We start from the raw sequence: 13,316 nt of genomic DNA on the forward strand, positions 1-13,316 counted from the left end.
CAGAGGTGGGGAGGAAGTCTTGGACGAGGGCTTTCTACAGGAGATTTCTGGCTCACAGTTATAGGGGGAGGGGAAGAGCAGGAGAAGAGAAACTTGTTTCTCTTTAATGGAAGAATCGGGGGGTCAGAGTGGGGAGGACAACTGGGATTATGGAATATATGAACATATGAAGCTGCCTTCTACTGAATCAGACCCTTGGTCCATCAAAGTCAGTATTGTCTACTCAGACTGGCAGTAGCTCTCCAGGGTCTCAAGCTGAGGTTTTTCACACCTACTTGCCTGGACCCGTTTTAGTTGGAGATGCCAGGGATTGAACCTGGGACCTTCTGCTTACCAAGCAGATGTTCTACCACTGAGCCTTTTTAGTTGGATATGCCAGGGATTGAACCTGGGACCTTCTGCTTACCAAGCAGTGGTAGATGTTCTACCACTGATCCACAACCCGATTCATGGCTCTCCAGGGTCTCAAGCTGAGGTTTTTCACACCTACTTGCCTGGACCCGTTTTAGTTGGAGATGCCAGGGATTGAACCTGGGACCTTCTGCTTATCAAGCAGATGCTCTACCACTGAGCCACAGCCCCATTCATGGCTCTCTAGGGTCTCAAGCTGAGGTTTTTCATGCCTACTTGCCTGGACCCTTTTTAGTTGGAGATGCCGGGGATTGAACCTGGGACCTTCTGCTTACCAAGCAGATGTTCTACCACGGAGCCTTTTTAGTTGGAGATGCCAGAGATTGAACCTGGGACCTTCTGCTTACCAAGCAGATGTTCTACCACTGAGCCACTGTTCCTCCCTGGTCCCTCTAGAGCTGGAAGGGACCTCCAGGGTCATCTAGTCCAACCCCCTGCAATGTAGGAAACTCACAAATACCTCCCCCTAAATTCACAGGATCTTCAATGTTCACTTTCTGCAAGGATCATCTCCCAACTCCACAAATACCAGTCCGTTTCCACCATACTGGATATTGTGTGTATGTGTGTGAGACCTCTTAGAACTTACTGAGCGGTTGGGTTGGGGGACACAAGCTTTTCCTTTCAACCCAAATAAACCTATCATCAGAACTCTCTGGGGTTCAAGGTAGTGGCACTCAAAAAGTTCAGAGCAGGCTGGACTGGGGAGATGTTTGGGTTGTGCAATGCCTCTCAAGAGCGACTTGTCAGATTTTAAAAGTCTGTGAATTAAGGATGCTGGCTGGTCACACAATCTCCATGCAAGTAGCACAGAGGCTGCAGGTATCTGTTATCCTCAACTCATCCATTTCATCACAGGATTTGGGAAAGGAAATGTTCCTGCTAGATGTCACAAAGAGTTAAATCGGCAGATATCCTGAAGTTACAAGTTTTATTTTTGGGGGGGGGGGGGACTACTAAAAAGGCCCTCCCTTGTGTAACTACTTTCTGAGTTTTCAATGTCTTGAATGTCTGAAGAAGACCCTCAGAGCCAGCTACAGGAATGTCTCACACCTCTATGGATCCTCTGAAGAATATGAAAATCGGACGTGTGCTTCTAGCTCCCTTGTGCGGACTCCTCCTGGGTTAAGAGACGTGAGCTGGTCTTGAATCTCTTTCAATCGGCAGAGCCCGTTCCTGCGTTCTTCCCTGTGAGATCTATCTGAGGGCTTTAAACATGGCTGAAGCTCCTTCCACAATCCAAGCATTTTTAACATTTCTTCCAGGTTAGGGACAGATTTCTGTGCAGATTCAAGCTTTGCACAATAGCTTATACAGCTGTCAGTGTTTTATATGGGCTCCGGTTGTCTCTTAGGTGTAAAGTAAGAGAAAAGCTCTTCCTATGGGGTAAGCATTTTCACTGTTTCTCCTTGTGGTGGTTCTTAGATCCTGTAGAAGATTTCTATGCAGAGTGAAACTGCATTTGCTGACATTTTTCCTCTGTATTGCCGTTGAAGGCTTCTCTTAGTCAGTGTCCTATCGTTAATCAGTCACTCTTAGCACTCAAAATGTTTCTTCCCTGTGGGTTCTTAGGTCTGGTGGATGATGGCCCCTCCAAATGAATCTCTTTCTACACTCTGAGAATTAAAAGGGTTTCTCCCCGTATGGGTTCTTAGATGCTGTTGAAGAGTGCCGCTCCGAGTGAATCTCTTTCCACACTCTGAGCATTCATAAGGTTTCTCCCCTGGGAAGGTCACTTGGTGCCATTGGAGTGCAACGCCGACTGAATCTCTTTCTACACTCCGTGAATTCAAAGGTTTCTCCTCCGTGTGAGTCCTTTGATGCTCTTGAAGACAGCTACTCTGACTGAACCTCTTTCCACACTCTGAACATACAAAAGGTTTCTCATCTGTGTGGGTTCTCTGGTGGATCACCAGAAAGCCACTCCTACTATATCTCTTTCCGCACTCTGAGCATTCATAAGGTTTCTCCCCTGGGTAGGTTACTTGGTGCCATTGGAGAGTGCCACTCCGACTGAATTTCTTTCTACACTCCGTGAATTCAAATGGTTTCTCCCCTGTGTGAGTCCTTTGATGCTCTTGAAGACAGCTACTCTGACTGAACCTCTTTCCACACTCTGAGCATTCAAATGGTTTCTCCCCTGTGTGGGTTCTTTGATGCTCTTGAAGATGGCCACTTTGACTGAACCTCTTTCCACACTCTGAGCATTCAAATGGTTTCTCCCCTGTGTGAGTCCTTTGATGCTCTTGAAGACAGCTACTCTGACTGAACCTCTTTCCACACTCTGTGCATTCAAATGTTTTCTCCTCTGAGTGGGTTCCTTGGTCCAGAAGGAGCTGTGATCTATTTCTAAAGTACTTTCCACACCGAATGGATTTACTTGCCTTCATTATCCTGTGCTTTGGAAAATGTTCGCTATGCTTTCTTCCATCTTGATTCTCAGCCATATGGACACGGTACTTTCCCTTAGCTGCACCTCGATAACTAACTTTTCCTTTCAAGCCTTCATTTTTAACTCCGACTGGCATTTGCTGATGAAGTTCCTTGTCCTCCTCCTTTCTCTGATCATCCTTAGCTGGAATAAATAGAGAGGCCCTTTTAGTACCTGTGAGGTTTGTAAGGTCCAAAGGCATCTATGTGATTGCATAACGAAAGGATTGACGGACCCTTGGCCTCATCCAGCTTGCCTGATCTTGACTTTCCCCAGAATATCTAGTATTGAAGGATACGTCAGCCCCTCAAGAGCCACAGCAGAGCTCTTGCCCAGAATGAGTTTCTGCAATTCCAGATTTCAGGCCCCAGAAGGCCACCCTCCCTCTCTCCCTTGCTCAGAGGGCTTTATGATTGTACCAAACCAAATGTTTCTCAGGAGTAAATCAGAAACCCTCCGTGGCTATTCCTTGCCTCTTCCCTTGACATAACCATGAATCATAGGGTTGGAAGGGACCTCTAGGGTCATCTAGTCCAACCCCCTGCACAATGCAGGAAACTCACAAACACCTCCCCCTAAATTCACAGGATCCTCGTTGCTGTCAGGTGGCCATCTAGCCTCTGTTGAGAAACCTCCAAGGAAGGAGAGCCCACCACCTCCCAAGGAAGCCTGTTCCACCGAGGAATAATTCTAACTGTCAGGAAGTTCTTCCTAATGTTGAGCCGGAAAGTCTTTTGATTTAATTTCAACCCACTGGTTCTGGTCCTACCTTCCGGGGCCACAGAAAACAATTCCACCCCTTCCTCTATAGGACAGCCCTTCAAGTACTTGAAGATGGTGATCCTATCACCTCTCAGCTGCCGCCTCTCCAGGCTAAACATCCTCAGCTCCTTCAGCCTTTCCTCCTAGGACTTGGTCTCCAGACCCCTCACCATCTTCGTCGCCCTCCTCTAGACCCGTTCCAGCTTGTCTAGATCCTTCTTAAAATGTGGTGTCCAAAACTGAGCACCATACTCCAGGTGAGGTCTTACCAGAGCAGAGTAAAGCGATACCATCACTTCACATGATCTGGACACTATACTTCTGTTGATACAGCCCAAAATTGCATTTGCCTTTTTAGCCATCACATCACACTGTTGACTCATGTTCAGCGTATGGCCCACTAAGACCCCTAGATCCTTTTCGCACAGACTACTGCTAAGACAAGTCTCTCCCATCCTATAACCATGCATTGGATTTTCCCTACCTAAATGCAGAACTTGACATTTATCCCTTTTAAAATTCATTCTATTGATTTTAGCCCAGTTTTCCAGTCTGTCAAGGTCATTCTGTATGCTGTTTCTGTCTTCTACTGTGTTTGCAACCCCTCCCAATTTAGTATCATCTGCAAACTTAATAAGCATTCTCTCTGTTCCTTCATCCAAATTGTTGATAAAGGTGATAACAGCAATAGTGGCTCAGCTGCAGTAGCAGGTGTTTGGATCTAGAACAGAGCTGCTGGTGAGTGAGCTTGATTTGCTTTTCTATAACTGCTGGGGAGCATTACCTAGGGTAGCTGTGGGAGGGAACTGTGTGAGCGCTTGGTGCCTGCTGGAGAGGGGTTTCTGATAGCTTTTGTGTGTCTTTTGTGTAGCTGTTGCTGAGTGAGGATAGCTTGTTTGCCTGGGGGTAATTGCTGGCCCCACCCTCTGCTGTTGCTCTGGCTGTTGTGTCAGAGGTGGGGGGGGGGGGGCTTGAGCCTTTAATTTGCAAGGCTCATCCTTGCCAGAGTCTCTTGGACTGTGGCTCTTAGCCTGGGGGTTCTGTGGAAAGATGGGTAGTTACCCACAATTAGTTTCAAGTGGCAGTTGGTAGTGGGATTTAAATAGAAGTGAAGATAAAGAAAATTTTGAAATGGATTGCAGCAGTACGGCTGGTGAGTTAGCAGAGGCAGTGACGTGTAAAGACTGCGGGATGTTTGTATTTCTACCTGAGAGTAGCACGAATTACACTTGCAACAAGTGTAAGTTAGTGACCCTGCTGGAGGAGAAGATACAGGGACTGGAGGCACGATTGTCCACACTGCAGTGTATAAAGGAAGGTGAGGATTTTCTTGACAAAACGCATGAGGCGCTCTTGAAAGGACAAGAGGAGGGAGAGGAAATGGTATCTCAGCAATTAGAAGAGAGGAGGAGGGTTCTTGGGAAAATGTAACCCGAAGGAGAAAGAAAATCAAGAGATGTTCTGAGCCCCTGCTGCTCAGCAATAGGTTCCAGTATCTTCCCACAGTAACTGATTCTGAACCATTGGAACAAGGGCTACTTCCGCAGCCTCCACGAAGCTTGAAGAAAGTTTCTCAGGATCCTGTGGATAAGAAGCCCGGAGCTTCTGCTCCCCAATATAGGAAGAGGAAGGTGGTGGTGACTGGAGACTCCTTGCTCAGAGGGGTGGAGCCCAAAGTGTGTCGACCGGACTTGTCATCCCGAGAGGTCTGCTGTCTGCCAGGTGCACGCATCCAGCATGTGACAGAAAGGATTGGAAGACTTATCAAGCCCATGGATTACTATCCTTTTTTGCTGATCCACGTGGGAACGAACGATATTGCCCGTCATAGCCTTAAACGTATTAGAAAAGATTATATGGCTCTGGGTCAGAAGGTGAAGGAGCTGGGCACACAGATTGTGTTCTCGTCAGTGCTTCCTGTTGAAAGCCGTGGCTTAGGACAAGAAAGAAGAATACTTCAAATAAACGACTGGCTATGTCGATGGTGTCATCAGGAAAGATTCGGATTTCTGGACCATGGCTTCCGTTTTCAAATTGGTGGTCTTCTATTGGGAGATGGTTTGCACCTTACGATGATAGGGAAAAGGGTGTTTGGTAACAGCCTTACTAACTTAATAAGGAGGGCTTTAAACTAAACTATATGGGGGAGCGAGACAATAATTCAAAGCCTTGTATGATGCCAGAAACTGTGGATAAGAACATTAAAGATTTGCAAAGAGTGGCGCATAAGCTAGGTAATGTTAACTTGCAGGCTTGTAAGGAAACTAAACCCTCGGGATGCATAAAATGTGGATTCCGATGTCTCTACACTAATGCACAGAGTATGGGGAACAAACAGGAGGAACTGGAAGTCCTAATAAAGGAAGGAGACGATGACATAATAGGCCTTACTGAAACTTGGTGGGATGACACTCAGAACTGGAATATTAGGATTCAGAGGTACAACTTATTTAAAAGGGACAGGCAAATGAGAAAGGGCGGAGGTGTAGCAGTATATGTGAAGGAGGTATATACTTGTGAGGAAATATGTTAATCTGAGCATGGCAGCTCAGTTGAGAGTCTCTGGGTAAAAATAAAAGGAGTAAGAAATAACACTGATATTATTGTGGAGGTCTGCTATAGAGCACCAAGTCAGGCAGAGGACATGGATGAGATACTTCTACAGCAGATTGCAAAGTTCTCCAAGAGAAGGGATACAGTCATCATGAGAGATTTCAATTACCCAGATTTCAATTACCCAGTTGGAAGTTCAACTCTTCTAAAAATGAAAGGTCAAATAGATTCCTGACTTATCTTGCTGACAACTTCCTTTTACAGAAAGTGAGGAAGAAAACAAGGGGACCTGCTATCTTGGATTTGATTCTCACCAACAAGGAAGAATTGATTGAAGAAGTGGAAATAGTGGGCACCCTGGGCAGTAGTGACCATGTGATTTTGGAATTTACAGTCTATGGGAAGGGAAAAGCTATATGTAGTCAGACTTACAGGTTGGACTTCAGAAAGGTAAACTTTGATAAACTTAGAACTATGCTGGGTAAAATTCCATGGTCAGAAATACTTAGGGGGAATTGGAAGGAGGGCTTTATAACCAAGGATGAATATAAACAAATCACCAGTGCTTGCAGAGAAAAAGTCAGGAAAGCTAAAGCTCAGTATGAGCTTAGGCTGGCCAAAGTTATTAAAAACAACAAAAAAGGGTTCTTTCCTTATGTTCAGAGTAAGAAAAAGAGCAAGGACACGGTAGGCCCACTGCGAGGGCAGGAAAGTAAAATTGTAACACCTAATGAAGAGAGGGCGGAACTGCTCAATTCCTACTTTTCCTCCTCTTCTGAGGGAAACGGTGCTCAACATGCAAAAACAGAACATATAAGGAGGGTATGAAGTTCCAACCTAGGATCAGCATAGGGGTAGTACATAAACACCTAGTTTCTTTAAATGAAACTAAGTCCTCAGGGCCAGATGAATAGCATCCAAGGGTTCTAAAAGAGCTTGCGGGTGTAATTTCTGAGTCTCTGGCTATTATTTTTGAGAATTCTTGGAGAACAGGAGAGGTGCCGGAAGATTGGAGGCGGGCAAATGTTGTCCCCATCTTCAAAAGGGGAAAAAAGAGGATCCGGGTAACTACCGACCCATCAGCTTGATATCTATACCTGGAAAAGTTTTAGAACAAAGTATCAAAACAGTCGGACCTGGAACATTTAGAAATAATGGGTGTGATTACTAAGAGCCAGCATGGTTTTCTAAAGAACAAGTCATGTCAGACTAACCTGATCTCTTTTTTTGAGAAAGTGACTACCTTGCTGGATAAGTGACTACCCCGTCTGTGGCCCCGGAAGGTAGGACCAGAACCAACGGGTTGAAATTAAATCAAAAGAGTTTCCAGCTCAATATAAGGAAGAACTTCCTGACTGTTAGAGCGGTTCCTCAGTGGTACAGGTTTCCTTGGGAGGTGGTGGGCTCTCCTTCCTTGGAGGTTTTTAAACAGAGGCTGGATGGCCATCTGACAGCAATGAAAATCCTATGAATTTTTGGGGAGGTGTTTATGAGTTTCCTGCATTGTGCAGGGGGTTGGACTAGATGACCTTAGAGGTCCCTTCCAACTCTATGATTCTATGATGTTGAACAACACAGGTCCCAGGACAGATCCTTGAGGCACTCCACTTGTCATTCCTCTCCAAGAGGATGAGGAACCATTCACAAGCACTCTTTGGGTGCGATCTGTCAACCAGTTACAGATCCACCTAACAGTAACAGGATCCAAACCACATTTTACCAACTTGACAACAAAGATAGTATCTGGAACTTTATCAAAAGCCTTACTGAAATCAAGATAAACAATGTCTACAGTATTCTCCTGATCCAGCAAGGTAGTCACTTTCTCAAGAAAAGAGATCAGGTTAGTCTGACATGAATAGTTCTTGAGAAACCCATGCTGGCTCTTAGTAATTGTGGAAAAACACCATTTTAGACTGGTCTTTTACTGGGAGTTGGCTGGAGGAGTCTATTAAACTCTGGAGGCAGTCTTTGGGGCCTACTCTCCTGCTCCTCCCTCCTCCTGTCTGGAAACAGCAATTCTGAGGAGGCCTCCCAGAGAGACAGGAAGTCTTTCAGGCTGGTCTCCCAGAAGGCTGCAGGAGGGTAAACCAGTTCCTGGGCGGGAACTGCAATTTAAGAACATAAGAGCAGCCATGTTGGATCAGGCCAATGGCCCATCCAGTCCAACACTCTGTGTCACACAATGGTCAAAGATTTTGGGTGGGAAGCCGGCAGTTGGAGTTGGAGTTCAGTCTTGGAGACTGGTTAGTTGAGAAGGTCTGGTCAGGCATGCAACAGTTCAAGTGAGATCCAAGTGAGGTGCCCCGCAGGTCACTCAGTGAGAGCAAGTAGTATAATAGGAAGAGAAGGAGAGTTTTTTTCTTCCTACTATGATTTGTTGCTTCTGCTCACGTTTTAAAAAATGCCTGTAAATAGTTGTATGTTGTAAATAAATGTTATATTTGTTTAAAGCCGAGTCCCTCTGTATCACCTAGTTTCTCCAACCGCAGACCACACTTCTGCAAGGGGGGAGTCCAGGGAACGAGGAAGGCATGCAGTTGGCAAGGGTGCCAGTCCTCCAGGGATCTCCCAAAGAAGGACTTTTGTCTCTGTGTTAACCAGGTGCTGGGTTGGCAGAGGACCTTGAGGCCTCAGAACTGGCAAGGAAGATTGGCCGTCCTGTTCCTCTTAGTCAGGAACCCCTAAATTGAGAAGGTGGTGGCAGCGTGCCCTAGTGGGCGGGAAGAAGATTAGCTCCCTTCAGGAGTTGGCAACTCAAAAGGGAGTTGACGGGACCGCGTCTGAAGGCCGAATCGGGCTGGTTTTGCCACACTTGGCGGCAGAGGTGGGATAGGACAGACAGAGGGGATGGGAGACCAAGGCAAGGGTCTGAGCAGGCATTTTAAGCTGGAGTACCCCCCAGGCAGTGACAGAAGTGTTATTTTATTTTCTCAGGTCGACCAAAGTAGGGAAAGTTTAGTTTAGTTAGGATGGAGCCTATCAAGATGCGGGACATCCTGAATCACAGAAACATAGAGTCGGAAGGGACCTCCAGGGTCATCAAGTCCAAACCCCTGCACAAGGCAGGAAACTCACAAACACCTCCCCCTAAATTCACAGGGTCTTCATTGCTGTCAGATGGCCATCTAGCCTCTGTTTAAAAACCTCCAAGGAAGGAGAGCCCACCACCTAGAATCATAGAATTGGAAGGGACCTCCAGGGTCATCTAGTCCAACCCCCTGCACAATGCAGGAAACTCACAAACACCTCCCCCTAAATTCATAGGATCTTCATGGCTGTCAGATGGCCATCCAACCTCTGCTTAAAAACCTCCAAGGAAGAAGAGCCCATCGCCTCCCAAGGAGGAAGCTTGTTCCACTGAGGAATCCTAGAATCATAGAGTTGGAAGGGACCTTTAGGGTCATCTAGTCCAACCCCCTACACAATGCAGGAAACCCACAAACACCTCCCCCCAAATTCACAGGATCTTCACTGCTGTCAGATGGCCATCTAGCCTCTATTTAAAAACCTGCAAGGAAGGAGAGCCCACCACCTCCCAAGGAGGAAGCCTTTTAGAATCATAGAGAAGTTTGAAGGGACCTCCAGGGTCATCTAGTCCAACCCGCTGCACAATGCAGGAAACTCACAAACACCTCCCCCTAAATTCACAGGATCTTCATTGCTGTCAGATGGCCATCTAGCCTCTGTTGAAAAACCTCCAAGGAAGGAGAGCCCACCACCTCCCGAGGAGGAAGCCTGTTAGAATCATAGAAGAGTTGGAAGGGACTTCCAGGGTCATCTAGTCGAACCCCCTGCACAATGCAGGAAACTCACAAACACCTCCCCCTAAATTCACAGGATCCTCATTGCTGTCAGATGGCCATGTAGCCTCTGTTTTGAAACCTCCAAGGAAGGAGAGCCCACCACCTCCCAAGGAGGAAGCCTGTTCCACTCAGGAATCGCTCTGACGGTCAGGAAGTTCTTCCTAAAGCCGCAGCTCCAGGAAGAGTGTGCAAAGCGTAAAGTGGAGTGTGCAAATATGTCTGTGCCAGATATGCAAGTCCTCCTAATTTACCATCACCAGCGTGCAGGGGTGCCTGCAGAAGTGCGATCAAAGTCGGCAGAGGTGAGTTTCCAGCTGGAACTGGAACGAAGGTGTCTCCAGGATGACGGAGAGCAACGGGAGAAGGAGCTTGAGGTGCTGCGTCTGAAAGAAAATCAAGAAAATCAAGGGTGCCAATCCTCCAGAGGTCTCCCAAAGAAGGATTTTGGTCTCTGTGATAACCAGGTTCTGGGTTGGCAGAGGAGCTTGAGGCCAGGCCTCAGAACTGGCAAGGGGGATTGGGAGTCCTGTTCCTCTCGGTCAGGAACCCCTAAATTGAGCAGGTGGTGGCAGCGCGCCCTAGTGGCAGGAGGAAGATTAGCTCCCTCCAGAAGTTGGCAACCCAAAAGGGAGTTGACGGGACTGGGTCTGAAAGTCGAATCGGGCTGGTTCCGTCACAGTAATCACAGCCATCCTTTCTAAATGTTCCAGGACTGACTGACTGATGCTTTGCTCTAAAACTTTTCCAGGTATAGACGTCAAGCTGACGAGTCAGTAGTTACCCAGACCCTCCTTTTCCCCTTGAAGATGGGGACAACATAAGAATATAAGAGAAGCCATATTGGATCAGGCCAATGGCTCATCCACTCCAACACTCTGTGTCACACAGTGGCCAATATATATATATGTGTGTGTGTATACATACACACACACACACATATACATACATACATACATATACATACACACACACATATAGTCACTGATGGACCTCTGTTCCATATTTGTATCCAATCCCCTCTTGAAGCTGGCTATGCTTGTAGCTGCCACCACCTCCTGTGGCAGTGAATTCCACATGTTAATCACCCTTTGGGTGAAGGACTTCTTTCTATCCTTTCTAACCTGACTGCTCAGCAATTTCATTGAATGCCCACGAGTTCTTGTATTGTGAGAAAGGGAGAAAAGGACTTCTTTCTCTACTTTCTCCATCCCATGCATAATCTTGTAAACCTCTCTCATATCACCCCGCAGTCCACATTTCTCTGAGCTAAAGAGCCCCAAGCATTTTAACTTTGCTTCATAGGGAAAGTGTTCCAAACCTTTAATCATTCTAGTTGCCCTTTTCTGCACTTTTTCCAATGCTATAATATTCTTTTTGAGGTGCGGAGACCAGAATTGTACACAGTATTCCTAATGAGACCGCACCATCGATTTATACAGGGATTCCAATCTTCCGGCACCTCTTCTGTTCTCTAAGAATTCTCAAAAATAATAGCCAGAGGCTCAGAAATTACATCCGCAAGCTCTTTTAGAACCCTTGGATGCTATTCATCTGGCCCTGAGGACTTAGTTTCATTTAAAGAAACTAGGTGTTTATGTACTACCCCTATGCTGATCCTAGGTTGGAACTTCATACCCTCCTTATATGTTCTGTTTTTGCCATGCTGAGCACCGCTCCCCTCAGAAGAGAAGACTGAGGAAAAGTAGGAATTGAGCAGTTTCGCCCTCTCATTACCTGTTACAATTACACTTTCTTGCCCTCGCAATGGGCATATCATGTCCTTGCTCTTTTCTTACTCTGAATGTAAGAAAAGAACCCTTTTTGTTATTTTAGCATCTTTGGCCAGCCTAAGCTCATACTGAGCTTTAGCTTTCCTAACTTTTTCTCTGCAAGCACTGGTGATTTGTTTATATTCATCCTTGGTTATAAGGCCCTCCTTCCAATTCCTAAAGGAGGCTTTTTTATTTCTCAAGTCTTTAGAGAGCTGTTTATGGAGCCACTTCAGTTTCTTTAGGCTTTTTCCATTTTTTCTTCTCACAGGAATCATCTGCAATTGCGCTTTCAGTATTTCGCTTTTAAGAAATTCCCACCCCTCCTGAACCCCCTTCCTCCTAAGTATTTCTGACCATGGGGTTTTACCCAGCATAGTTCTAAGTTTATTGAAGTTTACCTTTGTGAAGTCCAACCTATAAATCTGATTACATATAGCTTTTCCCTTCCCTATGCCAAAATCACATGGTCACTACTGCCCAGGGTGCCCACTATTTCCACTTCTTCAATCAATTCTTCCTTGTTGGTGAGAATCAAATCCAAGATAGCAGATCCCCTTGTTTCCCTCCTCACTTTCTGGAAAAGGAAGTTGTCAGCAGGACAAGTCAGGAATCTATTTGACCTTTCATTTTTAGCAGAGTTGGACTTCCAACAGATGCCCGGGTAATTGAAATCTTCCGTGATCACTGTATCCCTTCTCTTGGAGAACTTTGCAATCTGCTGTAGAAGTATCTCATCCAAGTTCTCTGCCTGGTTTGGTGGTCTATAGCAAACCCCCACCATAATATCACTGTTATTTCTTACTCCTTTGATTTTTACCCAGAGACTCTCAACTGCACTGCCATGCTCCGATTCACATATTTCCTCACAAGTAAGGATACTCACTCTCAGCCAGCTCCTTTGGGAAGGAAATATGCTGTTCGGATCCTCTTGCTGAACACTCCAGTCTTTCTTTGGATGCGAAGCCATTGTCTGTTTCCACCACTGTCTTTCTTATATTTCTCATTTCTTTTGCAGAGGGAGAGAGAGAGAGAGAGACTGATCATTCTTATATGGGAAAGGAAAGAGTAAAAATTCAAGAGTATAAAGTCAAGAGTAAAAATTCTTCGGGAAGGATGAAGTCGTGGCCAAGTTTAAAGTGAAGACGAAAGGAGGAGGAGATTGCATTTATACCCTGCCCTTCACTACCCAAAGGAATCTCAGAGCTGCTTACAATCTCCTTTTCCCTCCCCTCCCCACAACAGCCACCCTGTGAGGTGGTGGGGCTGAGAGAGTTCTGACAAACTGCTCTTGAGAGAACAACTCTGACAGAGTTAGGACTGACTTTAGGTCACTCCAACAGTTTAACCTGGAAGAGTGGTGAATCAAACCTGGTTCTCCCAGATAAAAGTCTACTCACTTAACCACTAAGCCAAACTTAACCACTACAGTACACCAAAAGGATACGGATCTCTGAGGCAAAGTACCCCCACCTCTCCCAAGGGCTAATGTGATTATTAAGTCACCTGGTCCAACTTTCAGCTGTTCGCGATTTGTGTCTCTCTGCAGCATTATCTTTTTCAGGGCCAGACTACAGAATGTGG

General features: G+C 46.0%; 1 non-coding gene across 1 annotated transcript; it reads right to left on the reverse strand.

The window, feature by feature from the left end:
- Window positions 1–510: 510 nt before the first annotated feature.
- On the reverse strand, window positions 511–582 carry TRNAI-GAU (transfer RNA isoleucine (anticodon GAU)). The gene has a single exon. It is a non-coding gene; the product is annotated as a tRNA-Ile (tRNA).
- Window positions 583–13,316: the final 12,734 nt, after the last annotated feature.

This window comes from Heteronotia binoei, chromosome 4 (assembly GCF_032191835.1).
Source record: "Heteronotia binoei isolate CCM8104 ecotype False Entrance Well chromosome 4, APGP_CSIRO_Hbin_v1, whole genome shotgun sequence".
NCBI classification, from domain to species: Eukaryota; Metazoa; Chordata; class Lepidosauria; order Squamata; family Gekkonidae; genus Heteronotia; species Heteronotia binoei.